At 38.9% G+C, this 20,626-nt stretch overlaps 1 protein-coding gene across 1 annotated transcript in view; it reads left to right on the top strand.

Annotated features, from left to right (window-relative positions):
• Window positions 1–20,626, top strand: part of rab11fip2 (RAB11 family interacting protein 2 (class I)) — a 48,419-nt gene that overhangs the window by 18,307 nt on the left and 9,486 nt on the right. The window lies entirely within an intron of this gene.

Here is a 20,626-nt window from a genome sequence, read left to right on the forward strand (position 1 = left end):
GATAACGGTTCAAAATGTAAAAAAAATAAATAAATTAAAAAAAATTCTGCACTTAAAAAAGCTTTTATGGTGGCTAAAGTGAGTCATCTGGAAGAAATTAATTTCTGTAAGGGCTAAAAACAAACAAATTGGGATCAAGTTTGTCAGGAACAGATTCTGTTTCGAGGCTCTGCTTTATTTTACCTCACCACAATATATTTTTGCCCATTTTTTTTTAAACAATTTTCATGGAATCAGTAGGCAAACAGGGAGTCTAGTCAACACAACCACTGGCATCAGACAGTTGGCACAAAGTGGGTATCATTATTACTAATTAAGATGTATGAATATGTTGTCTGGCCCTTGACTTGCCATTTGGAACGGGACATTTTTTCCACGGAGCTCGGAAAGTGCCAAGGTAGACGAGGTGAGGGCATGGGTGCAGGTTGTGCTGCTGCATTGTGTACCTACGGGCGCACTTTAGCGCAGCTGGCATACATGGAACCGACGCCTTTGGGTGCCAGCGGCTAAACAAGCCCGGGCTTGAGTGGAGAGTTTTGCATGTTTGGGCTGTGATCAAGCAAAGTGTGCCAATGTCTTTGAGTGGCGGGTTTCGTGGTGCTCTTTTACACAGCTGCATTCTCTGGTGCATCCTGCATGACGGCAATAGACAGTTTACAGTTAGACTCACTGCCAAAAAACACATGACAGCCCCGTCTTCTAAAAGAATTTACTGTTGGGCCTACTGCTGCTGACTTGAATTGGGATAGTCTTCATGTGGTTTTGTCAAGGATCTAGTTCTTGCCTTCTTGCTTCATTTAAGATTGGCGCCTTTTAAAAAGCACCACAACCACGAGTTGAATAATTTTACAAACGTTAGATGGCAATCTCCACTAACTTCAGATTGAAAATGTGCATTGTCTATGCTTTCATCTCTGCTGGTGCAAAAATGTGAATGACGTGTACATGAGTGAGACATGTTGGAAAGATGGGGGTGAAAATGTCTAGTCAAGATTAGGACTGAAGATTCCCAAATTGTTATTTCTTCATTTGTCTGTTGTTAAGCAAAATATTTTTCAAATTGGAGTTTGGAATCTGCCTGGGTAGCAACTATTACACTTTGATGCAGAAGTCATCACCACCAGAACTGCTCTTTAACCTTTGTTGAAATGTTTTATAATTTTGAATATAATGTATAATGCAACACTCAAGCATATAGTGGATATGAGATGGGACCGTTTGGAAGTGAATGTTTACACATTCTAGTTCAAATAAAATTATTATTTTGTTGTTTGGTGTCTCTAAGCAGAACTGAAAAAAGACGGTAACAATAAAAGTAATTAATCTTTTATGTATATATAAATATAAGTATATAGCTTTTTAACTGTTTTGAAGGCTAAATTATTCAACTGGCATCAAAAAATTTGAAAACAAAAACGATCTGCGCTTATAAATGCAGTGAAACTTTTTATACGTCGTCACGGAAGTGTGTATGTCTCCTATAGCAATATGTTTACTACTAATAACGTCTACTGTTTGGGGAGTTCACTTATTTGGGGTGATTAGTGTGCACTCCTTCCTCACTGCTCACCTTTGCAGCACCTGTCAGTGTGGGTCTCATGATGCATTCATCATTCTTATTGGTGCGTGTCCCGTGACCTCACGTAATGCCTCGCGTCCCATCTTCAGTCCGAGCAGAAGTCTAATCACTCAGCATAAGTGAAAACACTTGTGGGATGGCGCAAACTGTATTTTTTATTTTTTTTGCCCTTTTTCTATGAGCCCATCGTGCCGCTTAAACTTCTCTCGTATGAATTTTGGTCAGGCTGCTGCTTTTATTTTATTTGACTCATCTTCTAGGAACAACTAAATCGGCAAGAAAATACTTGTCTTTGGCCAGCTAAACATTTACATTATATAAATCTCTTCTTCTATTATCTATTCATCTTGGTTTTGAGCCAGCCGGATTTGTTGTTCAAATGTATCTTCACCACAGATGATTGTGCTGCACTTCTCAGAGCAACTCGTAGTGTTTGAGTGACGTGCTGCTTTTGGCCAGATGGGCGATCATCATCAGGAATTTGCATGCTCTTTTTCCTGCCTCCAATATCTTTGACGGCATCCACTGTTTTGAAAGGATCACATAGCTGCGTGAAGACTTCTCACGCCTTGACTTGGTTAGCGCGCCGCCGCTGTCGAAGGCTCGAATGCTTACAATTTGCAAGTGAGATGAGTTGTCAAGCTCTGTAGACTTGTTCAGGTGGCGCAATTTGTCTCTCTGTTTTGATAAAAGCTTGAAGCACTGAATATTGGCAAAAGTGTTGGTAAAGCGCAACGTGTATGTGAGTTCAGCGAGTGCTGCAATTAATTATGTCACCAAAGTTTTGACGCACGTAATATTACGCTGTCACTCTCATAGGCCCGACGTCTTCATCCCTTGGAGGTAATTTGTGGATGTCTGTTAGTGGTCTATTCACGGGTAGGAAAGACTGATGGTCTGCATGATTCAATTTATGAGGAACATCGATAAATGAATAAAATATTATTTTACAACATGTCATCGGAATTAATTTATTATTTCAAGTCCTCTCACTAGTGTTTTTTTTTCCAAGGAAAAAATGATACAAACTAGGAAAACTACAACATTCTCTTTTTCTCTCTCATGCTCATGTTCTATACTTCCAATTGCTCTTCTTTTATGTTATAACTGGCACAGACAAACAAAATATGATTCATAAAATTTTACAACTGAAAGGAAATTACCTCAAAATACGACTCCGGATAAGACATGATTTTCTTTTTTTTTATTTTACATTCAAATTACTGCTTTGTATTAAATACGAAATGCATAGTATGGGGGGAAGAAAAATTGTAACCATGTGAGATATGCTGGTGCACTGCCACTATCCCAAATAAGTCGCCACTGTCCCTGCCACGTTTGCAATAAAAAACAGTGTACAAATGAAATATTGTCAGCCATAAGCCTTTTGTCTCCCCCTGAGTCATCTTTGAATTGCATTTTTTTTTTAAAAATAGTGTGATGCCCTTGCAATGTAGCATAGTTTAATACTGTCAAATACTATCATTGAAAATAGGAACCTGACAGCGAAAACAAATACAGAATTATGTTAGTTTTTATTCTTGCCATGTTGCTGCATATTAAATGAAAACTTGTGATTGTGACAAGGCACAATTTGTGTTGTCTGTTTACCAATCATTGCGTCGTGGTCATGAACAAAAAGCATCATAAATTTTGTGGTGCTGTTTTTTTTTTTTTTTTTTTTTTTTTGGTAGGTTCTTCACACCTTTTGACTGGAAACGGAACATTGTCAAATGTACAAAACAGAAGCAACCTGTACTTCTTAGCCGAGTCTTGGTCGTCATACGAAAAATATATGATCACAGTCTTTACAAAATTATTTCCTGCTCAAAGCATTTAAAATGCAAGGTTAGCCTTTTGCTGACATTTGTCAGAACTCTGTTTTTCACCAGACTAGCTTAGCCAGATCAGCGCTGCAAGGAAGCAGCAATCGCAGACAAGTCGCACGACTCAGCAGTGAGAGTGTTTGAAACATGCAGTCCTCTCTCCTCAAGCGGTGAAGCAAAACCAAGTGGAGTGTGCTCGTTGGGCCACAAGAGCGCCATTGTTCTTCGTATTAATCAAACTGAAGAACGGCAGGTAGCATTTCTCGAGCTCACTCGGCGCACACACCCTGCCAGCCTTCATGAATGGAGTGCTTTTTTAGCTGGCAGCGATTGGCCATCGGAGCTCCGAGAGGATGTGTGTCTGTTTAATTAGTGTGATGAGCTCAGCAGAGTTTATGTGCAGTGTCAGACACCAGGTATTAACCCCTCGAGTTTGACCCCGCAAGGGGGGCGGCCAACCTCAATCTTGACATCTCTTTCTTTGCTCTGTTCTCACTTTCTTCCTCTTCATTAGAAAAAGACAGATCATAACAGAAAAATAGACTGGAAGAAGGGGGCAGTCTATGTTTTCTATCAACCTCTCCTTCTGAAGAAAATAATTCTGGTCAATTTTTTTTTTGAATTTTCTTTTTAACTCAGATGCAAATAACCTATTCTAGATGATTTTTGTGGCACTGATTCTGAATCTGCCCTTTTTCAAGTTTTCCCGATAATAATCCTAATGATATAATAATGTACATAATATTGTAATGTATTTAATAAAATTTATGAATTAAGGGTTAGGTTCAGCAATAGTTGGAAGTTTTTCCTCAAACATCATAGCAATAAATTACAATGCATGGTCAAATCTGTATTGCGCAAGCTTTTATAGGTCAAACGTAAATTAAATGAAAATATCTCAAATACATTTGGGGACACGGCCTTCTCTGGCTAAGATTGGCTGTTGAACTGTCTCATCTATTTATTAAATTGTATGCTGAGATGCTGTATTACAGTGGAAGCTCTCAGGTTAAAAAAAAATAATAAACAAAACAAAAAATCCCAGACACTGGAATGACTTCATCTTATTTCAAATTTTGAAATGATTCCAAATTCCCAATTCTCATAGTAAATAATGAAAATGGAAGTGATCAATTCCAGGGCTTTCTGTTCTTAAAGTCTTTTATCTAACACATTTTTCAAAGTTGTTGACTTAAATGTATGACGAAGGTGAAGTGTGAATGTGATCAGCATCCCAGATGGACATTACAAATTTCACTTAGTTACATTATTTGCTTGTGTAGAAGTGACAAAAGAAAATACCCACTGTAAATTGCATGAACAGCATAAATGGCTGAAAAACAACAACAACCCATGGTTATTCTGCAGTCCTGTATTTTCTTCTTCTTCAATTGGTCACATTTTGAATTTTACAACCTCAAGAGTATTCATCTTTAATAAGTCTAATCTCTGTACTGGAGGCATTTGTTTTGTAGTTTCCAAACTGGATTAAACTTGATCTGACGCATCCAAAAGTAATTGAAAGAGCCTTTTAGATCGTAAAGAGTCTCATTCAAAGATGATGGTTAGCATTGTGGCTTTGTTCAGTTTGTACCATAAACAGTCATTTAAGTGGCTCATAGATCATTCATTGGCAGATGACTTTCGACGAGTGTTAACATCACCCACAGGCGTTCTCTTTTAATGCATTTAACCACAGCAGTGTTTTCCTTAACAACTTCAGATGACTCTTAAAAACCATGAACAGATTGGAAAATGGCCTTACCATGTAGTTTCCGCAACAATACCAACCGCTAGGGCACAGCTTTGCATATTGATCATTGTTTTTGCACTGTGGCACATGAGAATTATTTAAAACTCACATTTCGCTTTCGCATTTCTTAAACTTTTTTTTTTTTTTATTACAGAATATTACAACTCATAAGCCGCAAAATGTGACATGGTCAATGCTGTGACACACATTTTAAAGTTGGAGGACATATAGAGGACACTTTCACTGATGACTTATGGGAATGATTTAGGAAACTCGTTTGGATTAACTCCTTAAATGGTTAATTTGCCAAAAGCTCTGGCAGTCATTTCAATACTTTTGTGGCCGAACTCGGGCCGGGATTTTTATCTGAGAACATCATAAGTATATTCCGTGCAGACTTTTTTGCGAAGAAATGCAGAAACCGTTTTTCAATTGAAAATCATTGTTTTGTCCACTTTTTATATGACAACAGTGTTCTGCTGCATGAAAAAGCAAGCAGAAATGTGTGAACACGTGTAAAATATTTGGTATTCAAGTTCATCACAACCAAAACGACAGTCCCCCATAGCACAATTGTTGCATTTGTACAGCTAATGCTCCTGGGGACATTTTCTACTTAATTTACATACTGTACATTAAATTCTAAGATAGGGGCTGAAGGAATTTGAAAAATTATTTGTGATTCCCCCAACACACACAAACGCAATATTGAATAAGCAATTTAATAGTTACGCTTAGTTTTCCAAAGTCCTCTTCAAGTATATTTATTAACAAACACAGGAAATTAATTGATCGCCATCACAATAATCGGTGTTCATTCATTCAGTTATTAACTTACTAAAGAATTTGACTTGCAGTCTTTTTTAGCATTCACTACAACAACTTCACAAAAAAGTGTGGCGTAAAAATAAATATTTTTGTCATTAATCAGATTACAACAGTAATGCAAACCAAACTGTGACTTTATTATTTCAACTCTTTGTATTTTATGAAACAATGTGTGAACATATGAACTGCACTTCCGAAGCACTCAATTTACTATGTGTAGACAGTAGACACTCTAGAAATAAATTAAGTAATCAATAAATAAAATGCATTTATATATTAAAAAAAGGGTCAAATGTTTTTGTCCTTTTTTTCCAAATGGCAGCCTTCGCAGTTTGAAAATTGCATTCAACTACATAGCGATGTTGATTTAAATTCGAATCACTCCATACATATCCCAAAGAAGGGCCCTCAAACGATCCTTTTCAAGGAAATGCATTGGTGGGTGAGCAGGCTCATTGCAAATAAAAACTGCTTTGCTAGGTTGGTGATGTGTGAAAATTTTATTTTGAGAAATTATATTTAAAAAAAGGCATCTTCTCATCCTCTACATTTTAGCGGAAGTAATTGGCAGCATGATCCAGGGCCAGCTCAGATATCCTAATATCATCATAGTTGCCACAAAGGAAAGCGAGTAACAAAGAAGTGGAGTCAACAGCATGTCAGCTTTCTACCAGGCAGTATTTGCTGCACACCCTCGGAAAACACTTTATTAATTGGATTTAGATATTTGCAAAATGATCTATTTAATGGGATTACCGCTGGTATAATGATCGTATTTATAAGGGAAGCAATCCAAGCTTTGGGGCGGGCTGATAATACATTTCCAGCTCTTTGGCAGTTAATGTTGTGTTACAAGGGGAGATAAAGTTGAAGTCCCATTGTAAGTGAGTAGGTAGCTCGGCCCAGTGAAATGGAGCCGGTACGGTGGCAGGTCAGACGGGCTTGAGTGGCCGCAGTCGCATTCCAGAGGCCTGTCTGGACTGCAGGTTCAAACCTGCTGAACTCCTTACAAGTTCAAAAAAGACATAAAGAGCGACGGAGAGAGATAGAAACCCCCACTGAACCACTTCAGCAGCATAATGGCCCTTTCTTATATCTTTATCCCCTTCAATATCTCAATGAAGCTTTTACAGGCCCTGTTTCCACTTTAATGCTGGGATGTAATGTCTTACCTTCTCCTCTTAGCATTGAAAACATGATACCGTCAGAAGCACTTAAGTCATGCGCGTGTCTCGTGTTCATTGAAACACTACAAAAATAATTGTAGAAATACTTTGGTAACTGCAATGTTTCTCTTTTAACGGGATGCCTTCATAAGGGTTTTGGCTCCGACTTGTATCTTCATGTTGTGTAGTGTCACTAATGGAAAAAGTATGTAAATGCACTTTTTTTTTTCTGCATCGCACACAGACTTTAAAACATTACCATTTCAATATGAGATTTGATTTGTGTGTTTAAAAAATAGGTTATAATCTTCCACTTTAAAAGGATGTATTCTCAAATGGGATTATGCTAATAGACTGCAATTTGCATAAAACGGGTGGAAATATTAAACCAGATTAAAAAATGTTGAATATTTAAGGGTTTTATCCATGCTGTTAGTCAACAAATATATTCATTCTCCCCGAGAATATTAGAGCCTAAATGTGACACAAATACAGACTGTTTTGCAGTCGCAATGATATTATTCTTAAAATAAGTGTATCTGGCTACAGAAGTAAAATGTTTGTCAGGCCAAAGGAGAATTTCCTTTGGCCACGAGTGCTGCCCAGTCGCATGTGGTTGGAGAGTCCTGAGGGCATTTGTGTCAAGAAGCGGCGTGTGGTGCATTTTGAACATTGACCTTCAGTGGATTTTTAGGCACACTTTACACACATCAAAACAGTCGGTCTGTTTTTGTCATGATTGTTCCCCTTTTCCGATGAAGGACATCAAACACCCGTCACGCTCATGTCTTATAAGATTGTCTTAAAAGATTATTCTTGTGTGTGACGTTTGTAAGAGTGGATTCTTCCCGATAATAGAGTCCAAAACCAGTCAGGACGAACAATCAAATAATGAATGTGTTCTATATTTTCAACCGAAAATCTTTGTGTGTGTTCTCCTGTGCTTGACGGGAAGTGGAAGTCATTCTTTTTGTGAGTTTTTATGAACACCCAACACATTATATGACCAAAACTGTTCGATGAACAGCGTTTTTTTTCTTTTTTTCTTTTTTTCTTTTATAAATCTTTATGGGTGAGATGTCTCACAAAAATAAGAAATAAATAACAAAAAAAAATAACATTGGAAAAATACTTAACTGTGAACTATACCTAAGGTGGTGTAATCAGACCCCAACTATTGGCATTTGGTATCAGTCCTCAGACTCAGACAAAAAAAAAATTATGTCACTTTACCAAATCTCCTATCGTAGGACCTGGCAAGATAAAAGCAGTTTCACCAGAAAGGTGCAATCTTCCAGTTTTCTGCTGGGCTGGTCTTGTCAGGCCATTGTTACACAATGTTTTTACTTTTTGTTGGCACTAATTTCATTGCCATTTTCTGATAATGCCTTTCATCCAAAAAAAAAAAAAAAAAAAAGTTAAGACGTTTTGTGTCTTATAGATTGATACGAATGAGTCATGGATTTCAAATAGAATTTTCAAAGCAGCCACCAACAGGGCTGGACTGACTAAAAATCGGCCTCGGCATTTTTGGTCTAATTGCTGTGGCACATGGGCGCACACCCCCTCTTGTGTGTGTGTGTGTGCGGGCATGCTTCAGAGCACGTGTAGCGTGCATTTGAGCATGCATGTGTACATATGCTTGTTCACGTGTACGTGCCTATACATGCTCCTAACCACCTTTGAAACTGAGAAGTCACTGTTTGTCATACCATCCACGGTCAGGATTTCACGAAATAAAATGCACACAATATGCAGAACCGTGCTCAACACTGTAGCGCTCCTCAATGCCGCCATGCCACCAAATAGACATTCTTTAAAGTACTAACACCTTCTAGCAGAGCCCCGTAAGGTCAATTACAAAAGCTAGTCATGAGCTGACAACCATTGATCCCGATTTGCTTGTTCACATTTGGCAAGAAATGGAATGTCGTTTCAATGCGTGCCATGTAAACAAGGCCTTGCATTTGAAGATTTGTGAAAATAAATAAATATAAATAAATATTAAAAAAATAAATACAGAATGAAAAATAAATAAATTATTTTTTTTATAAAAACTATACTTTTACGAAATTTGAGAAATGAACCAATCATAGAATGCAAAAATGTTCAAGGTGTGAGAGTGGGGAAGCTAAAATTTGATTGAAAAGAAAGGGCTATGATTAAAGGTGTTTGGCCGAACTAATGATATCAAGTGAATATTTAAGGATATTACAACAATTTTCACTTTTATGTCTTCACTTGAATGTCTTAGATATTGTGTGTGTTTTAGGTCTTCCTCGTCTTCAGTCTTTATTCTGACCAAAAAAAAGTGCTTGAAAGTTCAAAGTCCAAAGCATCATCATAACGCGTGAATCTTCCCCACAAGAGTGAGGAGTTTGAAAAAGCCGTCGATAAATTTGAGTGCAAACTTGACATGCCTCCTCCTCGCTCATTATACTTTTGTGAGGCTTTAATCAGTTGCAGATGTCTGTCTTTTCTTCTTTATCAAGCAGTTATAACTCTCTAAATAATTGTTCAAGAGGTTAAACTTGATGCTTTTGTGAGTGCCTCGCCTCTTTGACCCGTGCTCCGTTTCTGTATTTGAAGAAACAATAATATTTGACATATTTGTTGTATTATGTGTTTCCTGACTTTCCAATTTTGTTGATATTGATTCATGAAGTGCCAGCAACTGTGGTCACTGAACTATTGGAGATTTATGAAATGGCCATGAGGCACTATTATTCAAACTTAATAAGGCTTTGCTTGCGGAACAATAGCCCGTTAGTCTGATCAAATGAATCTCTTGTTTCCAGATTAGGAAGTTAAGTCTTTAAAGATGATTCCAGGTCATCCACAGTGCTTCTGTTGTTGCATTTTTCGACAGATTCATCACAAAGCTAATTTGCGCTTTGACTCATTTAATTACCATCTCGTAATACTCACACTGACTCGGTATATCCCGATGATACGTCTCCTTTACTTCAAAACCCCAAGGCCTCCTTATTTTTAATGATACAACCTCCAGACTGAATGACTTGTGCAAGTGCTTTGTTCAAACATACTCTCGGCGGTAGGTTTATCGAATCGGAATAAGAACATCCACACAAAGCCTCGGATTCATCACATGAAGCCAAACTAGTACAGTCAACGTGACGGTGCGTGAAAGGGAGTAGAAGTTTTTCTCTTGAGGTGACGGAGGTCGCGTTTAGGTGTAAATGATCACTTTCATATTGCTCACATACTGTCGGCTCATCTTGCAGTTTTCTTTCGGTGCGAGTGGTGGGCGTAAGTGTTGTGTTCTGGTGGGCAGAGACAGTTAATGTCCCAGATCTACAGTATGAATAAAGTCATATTGTGAAGTGTGTGGGCTGATGTGCTTGGCAGTCAACCCTGACAAGTAGATTAGCTCTTAGTGGGCCACCTCTGAATGGCATGCACACGACTCAAGCGGTTCCAGTCACAAAGCTGCATATCAAACATCGAATGCCCGTAAACATAAATGAAAGCACATCAAAACATGAGAAATGGGAAGAAACACTGTATGTTATGTGGCGTCTTCATCGCTGTATTGGTTAACAGGAGTCAAAAATTGGCATGTCTAAAATGTGGGATAATGATTATAAATGTGACAGGCTGAAAAGTAATTACAATTGTCTCACTGTGTTTTCCAATAATGCCTCAAACATTTCTATAAAACTCATTTAAATCTTTCGCAAGTCCAAATTTCAGTCTCTAAAGCCATTTGGCACATTTTGCACCAGTTTACATTTAGGGGGGGATTAGCTCAAGAGCTGAAAATAATCATGCCAGCTGTCTGCTACAGCAAGAAACCTGCCTCTTCGTCGGGCTTTTGACTTTATTGAGTTCTTATCAATCTGAAGTGAATGCAATCGTTCAAAATCCACATCGAGGCTCTGTCTGTTGTTGTGGTATTTTGCACACAAACACAATTTCATGTCACATTTTTGTTTTTAAAAAGCCCAGGTAACTTGAGCAAGGCATTTTGATCTACAACTAATAGGTTATTTCAATTTGGGTTTGCAAAGTTCACAAAGTGTTTTAGATTTCGCCAACCAGCATCATGCAAGTAAGTACCGGTACAAGTAAAACTGAAAGTAACGACTCTTTTTAAAGTAGATAAATAAATTGTCTTTCATATTAATACACGGTTCATTTTATTTTGTTTAATCTTACAGGTACAGCGTGTAAAATGCATATAGTGATGAACTAATAGAATGCAACGGCCACAGTTTGAAGCGTAAGCATTTTGAAGCATGCACATTGCAGTTTCTCTCAGAGATCACACCTCCTAATCTCTACTAGGCAAAATAATATCACAAATGACTTGTAGCATTCCCTCAAGTGACGAAGAAAGTGCATTTGTTGCACATGCTGGAGTCTTTGATCTGTCTATTTAATTGTATCTGTATGTATGTTATTCGCTTGAGAAGTGTTTTAAGCGCACGCCCTCCAACTGTGGTACGCCATTGTTTTGGTTGTGACATGACATGCACATAACACACATGTGCGTGTTCTTGCAGACGACTGCAATAACAGTGTCATTGTCGAAACATTTGAACTCTTAAAGACCATCAGGCAACAAAATGTCACTGTCAAGAGTCTTCTAATGGGCCATAACGTGTTCTCTCCCGCTCCCTCCGAGTTTAAAACGTCGTGTTATTGGCTCTTACAATTTAAGGAATCGATCCAATTTAATGATGAGCTGATGCTGAGTAATATTGAATCAATAAATGAACATGGGTTGTGTGGCAGGCGTCTGTTGCCATGACCTGTTGTGCATATTTCATGTTGCTTGTTTGAGCCCCGGGGTAGTGTTTGTTGGATTTGTTTTTCAGCTTTAATGAGCTCCGTTGGAATGCGGTGTCTCCCACATGTCTTTGGAAAGGCAGGGCCATCTTATTGCTGCCACATGTTGGGCTGCGAGTGACTCTTGCAGGCTTGTGTGGTCAGCCGGTTCAAAGAGCCGAAGCTCATTTGTTATACAACTTTATGCAAGAGCGAGTCGATGCTTCAGCGTTGTCCTGACCTGCTGTGACCTCGCACACTTTGAGATCATCACTAAGCACTTTTGGGCGGATAAGATGGCAAATTACTGTACGTCGATGTGAAATCACTTATTTGAGTCTGTTCAGCGTTTGAACTCCTAACAGTAAAGCCTGTTGGATGGTTCTGGTGATAGCTCGCAGTTGATCACTGTCAGATCCCCGAGTGGTGCGCCGTGCTACATATGGCAACAATCTGATATGGTAATCCTCAACTGAGGTTATGAGTGACTAGGTGTGGGCTCCATGGATCAGGCCAACTCCATAAATTCTTCTCTTCACTTTTTCCGTGCAACAGTCGAGCCCCTGCTGGTGCTTGACAAGACATATCAGCGGGAGCGCAAACGCAGGCCTTCAAAAGTAACCTATGTCTGTCTAAAAAGGAATGAAGACACATTTGGGGAAGCTGCGTTTCAATGTAGGCAATATTTTATTTAATTAGCCCTTATTGCAATCCAAGTCATCTTTATGAAAACTACACATTTGCTGCAGAAAAGTTTTTTTTTTTTTTCCTGCTCCCGGAGTGTTTTCTCGCCTCATCAGACCACGGCGTCTTCCGGGACCTGCAAGTCCACTGCATGTGCTGGCTAGTAGGCCATTTACCATAATCTCCTTTTTACTGTTTAGAGGCTAATTATGTAACATTACACCTGCCTCCCTGAGCCTGGCTCTGGCATGGTGCAGACTGAGTCTCTGCCCCCTCCCGCTACCCCGCACACACCACCACTCCACTAGGGGTGGTTAGAGTTTCTTAATGAGATTATCCCAAAGCTAAAATCTGCTTTGTGTCCCTTGCTATATGGCAAGATACTGGATCAGCAGAATCAAAGCTGAGAGGGGGGAAATCATTGGAAGATGGAGGCAGCCGACCTCGTTTCTGTCTCCTCCACCAACCCCCCTTGCGTGTGACTTGGACCGGATTCGTTGCTATCACACATGACATTGTGTGCAAGCTTTGCATAGGAAATATCTTTGTCTCACTCTGATGTTTGCTTGCCTCTATGTTTTCGTGCTTTTCTTTTATCTTGCCGTCCAGTTTCTATTTGCTTTTGGATGAAACTTCTCAGTAGACACTTTAGGAATTGAGGACAGATGGGTTAAATATTGAACATTAGAGAAGAAAAAAAAACATTTCTGTATGTCTGGAATAGAAACTTGTCTGGCTGGACTATTGTTTTTTTTTTTTTTTTTTTTTGCGTCAAATTAGGCTGCATTTCACGAGAACTTCTATCTATAGTTTGTCCGTAACACCACAATTTATACTGACAGTCGGGACCCTAATGTCCATTTTACTTTTAAGTCAGACAAAGATGAAAAACCAACCAAGAAGTCTGGATATAAAAACAAACACGCTAACACGTGTGCTCACTGTACATGCACATTCTTTTGCACGTACAGCAGCAATGTATGCAAGCACACAAATGACTTCTGTGAAGACACATTCCCACTGACCGCTGCGAGAGATAATATGTAAATATTTTGCCCACTTGCTCCGAATACGATGTTGATTAAGAGAGTAAAGGTTAAGGTTAGGGACGGGGCAAGGATTAGTACGATAGGCTGCATCTTGGGTTACCATAACAGCCAGACTGCTGGGACTAGTAATAACAACAGAAATAATAATAATCACAGACTAATTGATTGAAGCCTGTTGGGTTCCTTGCAAGAGTCATATTTGTAAAGCCTAATAATACCTTCACTATTGCAGCCGAAGTAATGCCTCAGTTACCAGTTTTGCATTCCGAAAAAAAATAGATTAGAATTACTATTAGAATGTTAGTTTGTTGTGAAATGAAAAGACAGATATGCAAGTAATATACAAATTACAACACCGCCATGTGCCTGACTTAATTGAGGTTTGCAGAATTGAAAATGGTTGATTACTTTTGCAAAGAGCATATTCCAAATTTTCATTTTCTTTAAGCAGTAAAGTCTCCCCAAAGTTTAAAACCCAGAAACCAACCCCCGGTGAGCAGTAATAAGGATGATATCAAAGCAATCCGATTGGATGCTTTAGTAAGTATTATGATCTTCCTGCAATGCCATGACGTCATTGTTTTCCCCCACTTGCTCATCTCTAATCTTGCCTTTGAACCTCTTGTGGCAAAGTCCAACATTTCAGAACCAATAAAATAACAGTTCACTTTTCCAAGCAAATCACTAGTTTGCTTCCTTGACCAAATATAATCCGCTCCAAATGTTGATGTGATTACATGTCAAGTATAATTAGGTTGCAGGAAAACATCAGTGTGAATGCTGATAGTTATGCATAACCACTGTTTTTAAAACTTAAACAAAATGGGCAAATTCTCGAGAGAAAAAAAAAAGACATTTGATGTATTTTTAATGTCTCTTCAATGTCATTGTATTTATTCGTGTGTAATGTCAGTGCCAAGCAGTCTGCGCGAGATCCTATCATTGCATTGTAGTTTGTTGCATTTCCAAAGAAGCCCAGGAGCCCTCGAGCTATATACTGCACCAGAGAGCTATTTGCTCTGCGTCAGCGGAGTATCCTGTCATGGAGAGAAAATCCCGTTTGAAGTATGGCCCCCGTCTTTCACACTGACGATAATGCTACTGGCTTTATCGTGTCCTCCGTGCAAAGCCCATGTCTTCTCTTTTGTCCGTCTCTCTCTCCCCCACTCCTGCACACCCCCTGGCTTTCCTCTTTTGTGTCACTCTCTGTCACTGCGCACTGTGAAGAGAAGCGGTCCAAACCTTATCCCCCTGAGGCATGCTGGGAAGTGTAGTGGAGTTTATGTTCGGGGATTGTTTGTTTAGTTTTGAGGACTTTGAGGGCTGAGCCTTTAACAATGCCCTGGATGTTGATTTTATTTTTTATTTTTTTCAGGTGAAAAATGCTTTTTTTTTTTTTTTTTTACATCGTATTAAATGCCTCTCTTGATATGATAGTTTGACTTTCATTCTAATTAGACAGCCAAAATGTGTTTTATTTAAGCTTTTTTTTTTTTGATGATGAGTGAATCAATTCTTAGGTAAATACTTTGCATTTTAAATTAGACACACTATTAGTATTCATTCTGCACGAGCTCTTCCTAAATCCACAGCTTAAATGCAAATGCAGTGCAGTCTTTCCATCCATGGCTTTGTTGGCCTCTCAGAACCTTAAGCTGCTATCTTAAATAGGGCCTCTCATGGCATATGCATGTGCACTATTTTATCTGGTGAATATCACAATCATTCTCTAGGACATCAAATATTTAGACAGACCATACAAACAAGAGACAGGAGAGCGGGCATTAAACAAGCCTTTTGTCCGCTTTGTGTGAAAACAATAAATTGGCTACCAGCCCTCAATATTTTCATATTCAATGACTCGGTAAGATCAGCATGATCCCAACATAAAGAGGGTCTGTGAACCCTCTCTCTTAAACTGTAGCAGGCATATATTACCAGGCTTAGAGCTTGGCAAGCGCTGTATCCCAAAATAGATTTCAACCATTCTCTACCAGGGTGCATTAAATAAATCTCTGCTCGGCTAATCCATGGAACAGTTCATATATTTTTTGTGTGTGTGTGTGTGTGTGTGTGTGTGTGTGTGTGAGAGAGACACTCCGGTAGGACAAAAGCCCCGCTCTCCTCATCGTGCCTTCATCTGGAGACAGACACACATAAAGAGAGATTTTTAGAGAGAGAGGGTGCATGGGGAGGGTAGAGAAATCCTTCACTAATGTGACAGAATAAAATACAAATAAATAAATAAATATTTTATATATACATATATATATATATAAATTTAATCTTTGTGTGCTCTTGCATAGCAAAGCAGATTCTGTATCACCATACTTTTCCTTTTTATTCCAGCGAGTGCAATAACTTAATCTTCCAGCTAAAATGTGGGCATGAGGGCCATTTCAAAACATGTTGTAGATAAATGTTAATCATATTAGCATTTCCCAGACTTCCGTAAATCTCCATAAATAGCATGGTGAGGTTGATCCCTCTTTTTTGCCCATTGAGGCAAAATGATGAATTGCTTTTGCCATGCATGTAGGCTAATGAAAGCTTTGCTCCTGGGTCTTACTTCACAAAGGCTCATGATTTTTCCCACTTTTGACTAAAATAAGAACCTGTTCCACTGTTAATTAATAGTTTTAACCTCTTCTGTGCAAGAGTACACGCTTAGTTTTTCCCAAATTAATTTTTAGGTGCGACCTGGTTATTAATATTGAAGAAACAACCCCTTTGTATTGAAGTAGCAGGGAGGGAGTATTAGCCGGCAGCTTTACAACAGTTTCCTCTCATGTCACAGAAAAGAACAGATGACACAGCTAAAGCTTTTCACACCAGGTGGCTGTTTCAGTCACATTGTACTTGTTCAATGAGTGACATGAAGACTCAAAACACAGCATATTCATAATCACATCGTCTCCTTCGATGTGCATACAGCCACATTCAGATGTTCACCAGACAGGATATGGCGAACTTCTTAAACATTATGTGCTCATCATTTAGTCATAAACATGCTGTAATTCCACTTCCAAATGAGCGCATCTCTCGCTCTAAGTGGATGCAATACGGTAAATGTCTAACCACACTTTGCTCGCGTTAACCTCGGCAGTTATGAGATTCATCAACATGTGTGGAATGTTGACACTGATCCTGAGTGGTAATGGTGTTGCTTTATTGCAGTTGCCTGCTGCATCAATATTTTTAACACATACCCATTTCACACTGAAGAACATTAGGCCTGCTATGTACGATCAATGCAGTGGACCCCCGCTATTCTCGAAGAGAGTGACCGAGCCTCATAATTGGTGCTCCCCTAAAGGTGAATAGAATTGCCCGATATAAAAAGTTTTAATGATAAATACAACAGTAAATATGATCCGAAAACACTTCAATTCATTTCAAATGTTTGCAAAAGTTGCTGTGCTCCTACAAATACACAATAGACAGTACGTGTATGATCACATCAGCAATTGTCATGATGATGAGAAATGAAGAGATTCTGGAGCTGGGCAGTCCAGTGTAGAACTATGAACGCAATCAAAGTTGTTTTGAAATAAATTCAAGTATTTGGTTGTTTTTGAATTTGATCATCTGGATTTTTTTTTTTTTGCCATTGTTTCATTTTGTTTTTGTTTTGTTTATTTATTGATTTTATTGAACAGGTTTGAGTAAACAATCTTTTGAACCGTTGTAAGAGCTTGGTGACATCTTCCGTAAGCTAAAGTGTTCTAATGGCTCTAAAGTCAGAATATGTGTTATCCTGTAGTGAGACATTGAGATTTTTGTCAAAATAATCAAACAAAAATTTTAAAAAAGTATTTAATATCTCAGCCTTCTGTTGTTTGTCATCAGATGGAAGCTATCCATTCAACTAATTTACTGTGGTCACTTAAATGTATGTCTATAAGAAGTTTTTGATTTATTTTAGATATTTCTTCAACTACAGTTAAAAAGGCACGAGGGGGCGACTATGAAAGCAGTTTTAGGTTTGAATTTCCTAGCTGTTGAAAACAATCAGGTCTGACATTGAGCAGATACTGCAAACCCAAGTGGTACTTGAGCACTTTTCTGTGATTTCATACCAATTAGCGCAAATCGTGGAGTACTTAAGATTATTGCCCAGTGAGTTTAACGACACTCTGAATCTGACCCCTCTTGAGCATTTGCGCACCATGCGGTCTGTTAAAATGATTTGTCCTGAGAATTTTCTTCCAGCATGTTTTTTTTAAAAAATTTTTTGAGGGGCGTGACAACTCTTCCGCATGATTTCAATCCCCTTTCATTTTAAGGAGGGAAAGGGTGGCTGAGCTGTAGACAAACAAACAACTTCTATCTGTTGCCCCCTCATCTTGGGGCTTTGACGGAACTGCTCTGGCATAAAGTACAAGCTACCGTCTCCATGGTGATGATGAGCCACTTCAGCCAGACCAGCTTTACCCTGCACGACATTTCTTGTTAAATAAACGCTATTAAACAACAAAAAGGTACTGAAATGATACTCCTTCCTATTGTGCAAACTTCCCAAAAAATAAATAAATGAAAATAAATATACCGGCTGCTTCAGGGAAAATGGCTTGAATATGAGTTGAATAGCTGCTCTACTGGTGAGAAGCTAATGGGGGGGAGTCTTTGGCAGAGTGAGACGGCCGGGAGAGGAAGAAGCCATCCCAGAGGTATGGATGGGGCTGATGTGATAGTTGTGAACTCTTCCAGTATTTATGTGTCAGCCAACAGCCTCCAGAAGGAGACTTGAGATGTATTCTCCATCGTCTTGCGGACAAGAAATGCCTCCCCCAATTAAATGAGCTAATTCAAAACCATAAGCTTGTCTTTAATTAAGAAGAGCTTAGACATCTCCTGAAATGAAATGAAATGAGCTATACTGACGACATATGATGCTACATTCCCCATCCTCCATTACTCCGTATACGGGACTTGCAAGACATTGATATGCCAAAAGGGAGACTGAACCGCAGCAAAATGTGAATAAATTTAAAGCAATTTTCAAAGTAGATCTAAAGTTGGCTGCCAAAGCATCTGTATCAGCGTATTCCCCGTTTGCGGGATGCACCCTGGTGTCACGGAGAGGAGGAGAGGGAGAGAGATTGTGGCATTAAGTAAATAATTTGTATGATAATTCATTACAGAGCCGTCTTTTTCAACTTTAATTGGTCTAAATGAAGAGACATTTCACACCATTTAGATAAAAAAGAAAAAGGAGGCCAGCATAATGAAAAGGGGCCTGCCTATCGGACTTCAGAGGTTTGCTCTAAATGAAAATGTAATTGCAGGCGGAATGGTACAAGAGGAGAGACCCGCGCTGCAGATCCGGGGGTATCTTCAGACAGCCGAGCAAAAGCTAATGACTGAGCAATTTGGAACATTTACTCACCCCAAAGACTCTCATTAAGTCAATCACAGGCTTAGCCGAGACCCACTCGCTGCGATGGTGCCGGCCCCGCGTTTATTCCGACATCAATCAGGAGGGGCTGTCTTCTGCTTCTTTCAGAAGGCACAAAAAAAAAAAAAAAACACCCAAGTAATTTATTCGGGATCTTTGAGAGGATAATGGCCAATTATTTGTTTATAACACTGGTTAAATTTTCATTAGGCAGATTAATGGAATATCATGTACTGTCAACACTGGACTGAGGGGTGGTGTGTCAGAGATAAACGGCCAAACAGATGATGTCGCTTAGTTAGTAAATTGGTTTTTCTGCCGCCCCCTTTCCACTCAATAAAAATGTAAAGGTGGACAATGCACTAGAGGAGGGGCATCTGCCAAGAACAGCAAGAGAAAACATTGCTACGTATGTGTTCCTCGTCCAGTGTTCAGTTTTCTACATTTACATGCACTAAATGTTCTGCCAGTCTTGCCGACAGTTTAATATTTTACACGGGCAGTATTTGAAGTCGTAATTCAGGTGAGGTTTTTTTCTTAACAAACAGAAAGTGTTCATCTTTGCAATGTGGCTGATGGCTTAATCGGACAATTTGCAGCAGTTACAGTTACGAATGGAGTGACACCTACAAAGAGGCAGGCTGCTGATCTGCTGACCTCATATGATGCTCAAAGTTGATAAAAAAAAAGGGCTGGAAATTTTTATTCTCAGTGTTACATATTAAGGTTTCACATAAAACCTCTTTCTGCACAAGTGCAGGTTTCTGAGAATTGAGATAAAGCAGCGCATATCAAATTATAATTTAAACGCCTCAATCTGTAGCGTGCAAATGATGCATCGTGGGCTCAAACTCACACATTTTTGGATGTTGAACTTTAAAGTAAATTTTTCTGTGAAACATTTTGGAGATTAAAAGTTTCCTCTGAGATTGACTGCATTTGCATTACAATTACAATTGTATACCGATGTCAATGTCAGTCCCACTTGTTATAATGCACATTACATTTTGTGTATGGCGACCAGATGATAATTTTGATCCATTAAAAAAAAAAAAAAAAAAAATTTAACATCACCAGGGTTATTCCTTAAATTCAATTGGTGCACATTGTTTCCAGTTTGGCAAGACTTTGGTTTCTCTTTAGGTGCCGCCTCCCTTCACTGTGTATAACTTTCTATGCATCAATTCATCTATTTTCTATACCACTTATCCTCATTCGGGTTGCACGTGAGGTAGCGCTCATCCCAATTTACACTGGATGAGAGACGGGGTGCACCCTCGACTGGTCGCCAGTCAATCCCAGGGTACAAGTACCGTAGACAAACAACCATTCACACTCACATTCTTGCAGTCTTAAAATTGCTGGGTTGAAAGTAACCCAAACTGGGTTAAGTAAGTTACCCAGCGCTGTGTACAAAAGAGTCAGAGGCAATGCTGGGTTATTTATACCCAACAAATTGGGTTAAGGGTTTGACCCAGCACATTGGGTTAAGCTTTTGATCCAAAAGGGGATTAAACAAAATACAAATACTTATGAGTTAAATGCATTAAAA

Source organism: Idiotropiscis lumnitzeri, chromosome 9 (genome assembly GCF_059441095.1).
Source record: "Idiotropiscis lumnitzeri isolate Australia: NSW breed Sydney's pygmy pipehorse chromosome 9, RoL_Ilum_1.0, whole genome shotgun sequence".
In the NCBI taxonomy this organism is placed as follows: Eukaryota; Metazoa; Chordata; class Actinopteri; order Syngnathiformes; family Syngnathidae; genus Idiotropiscis; species Idiotropiscis lumnitzeri.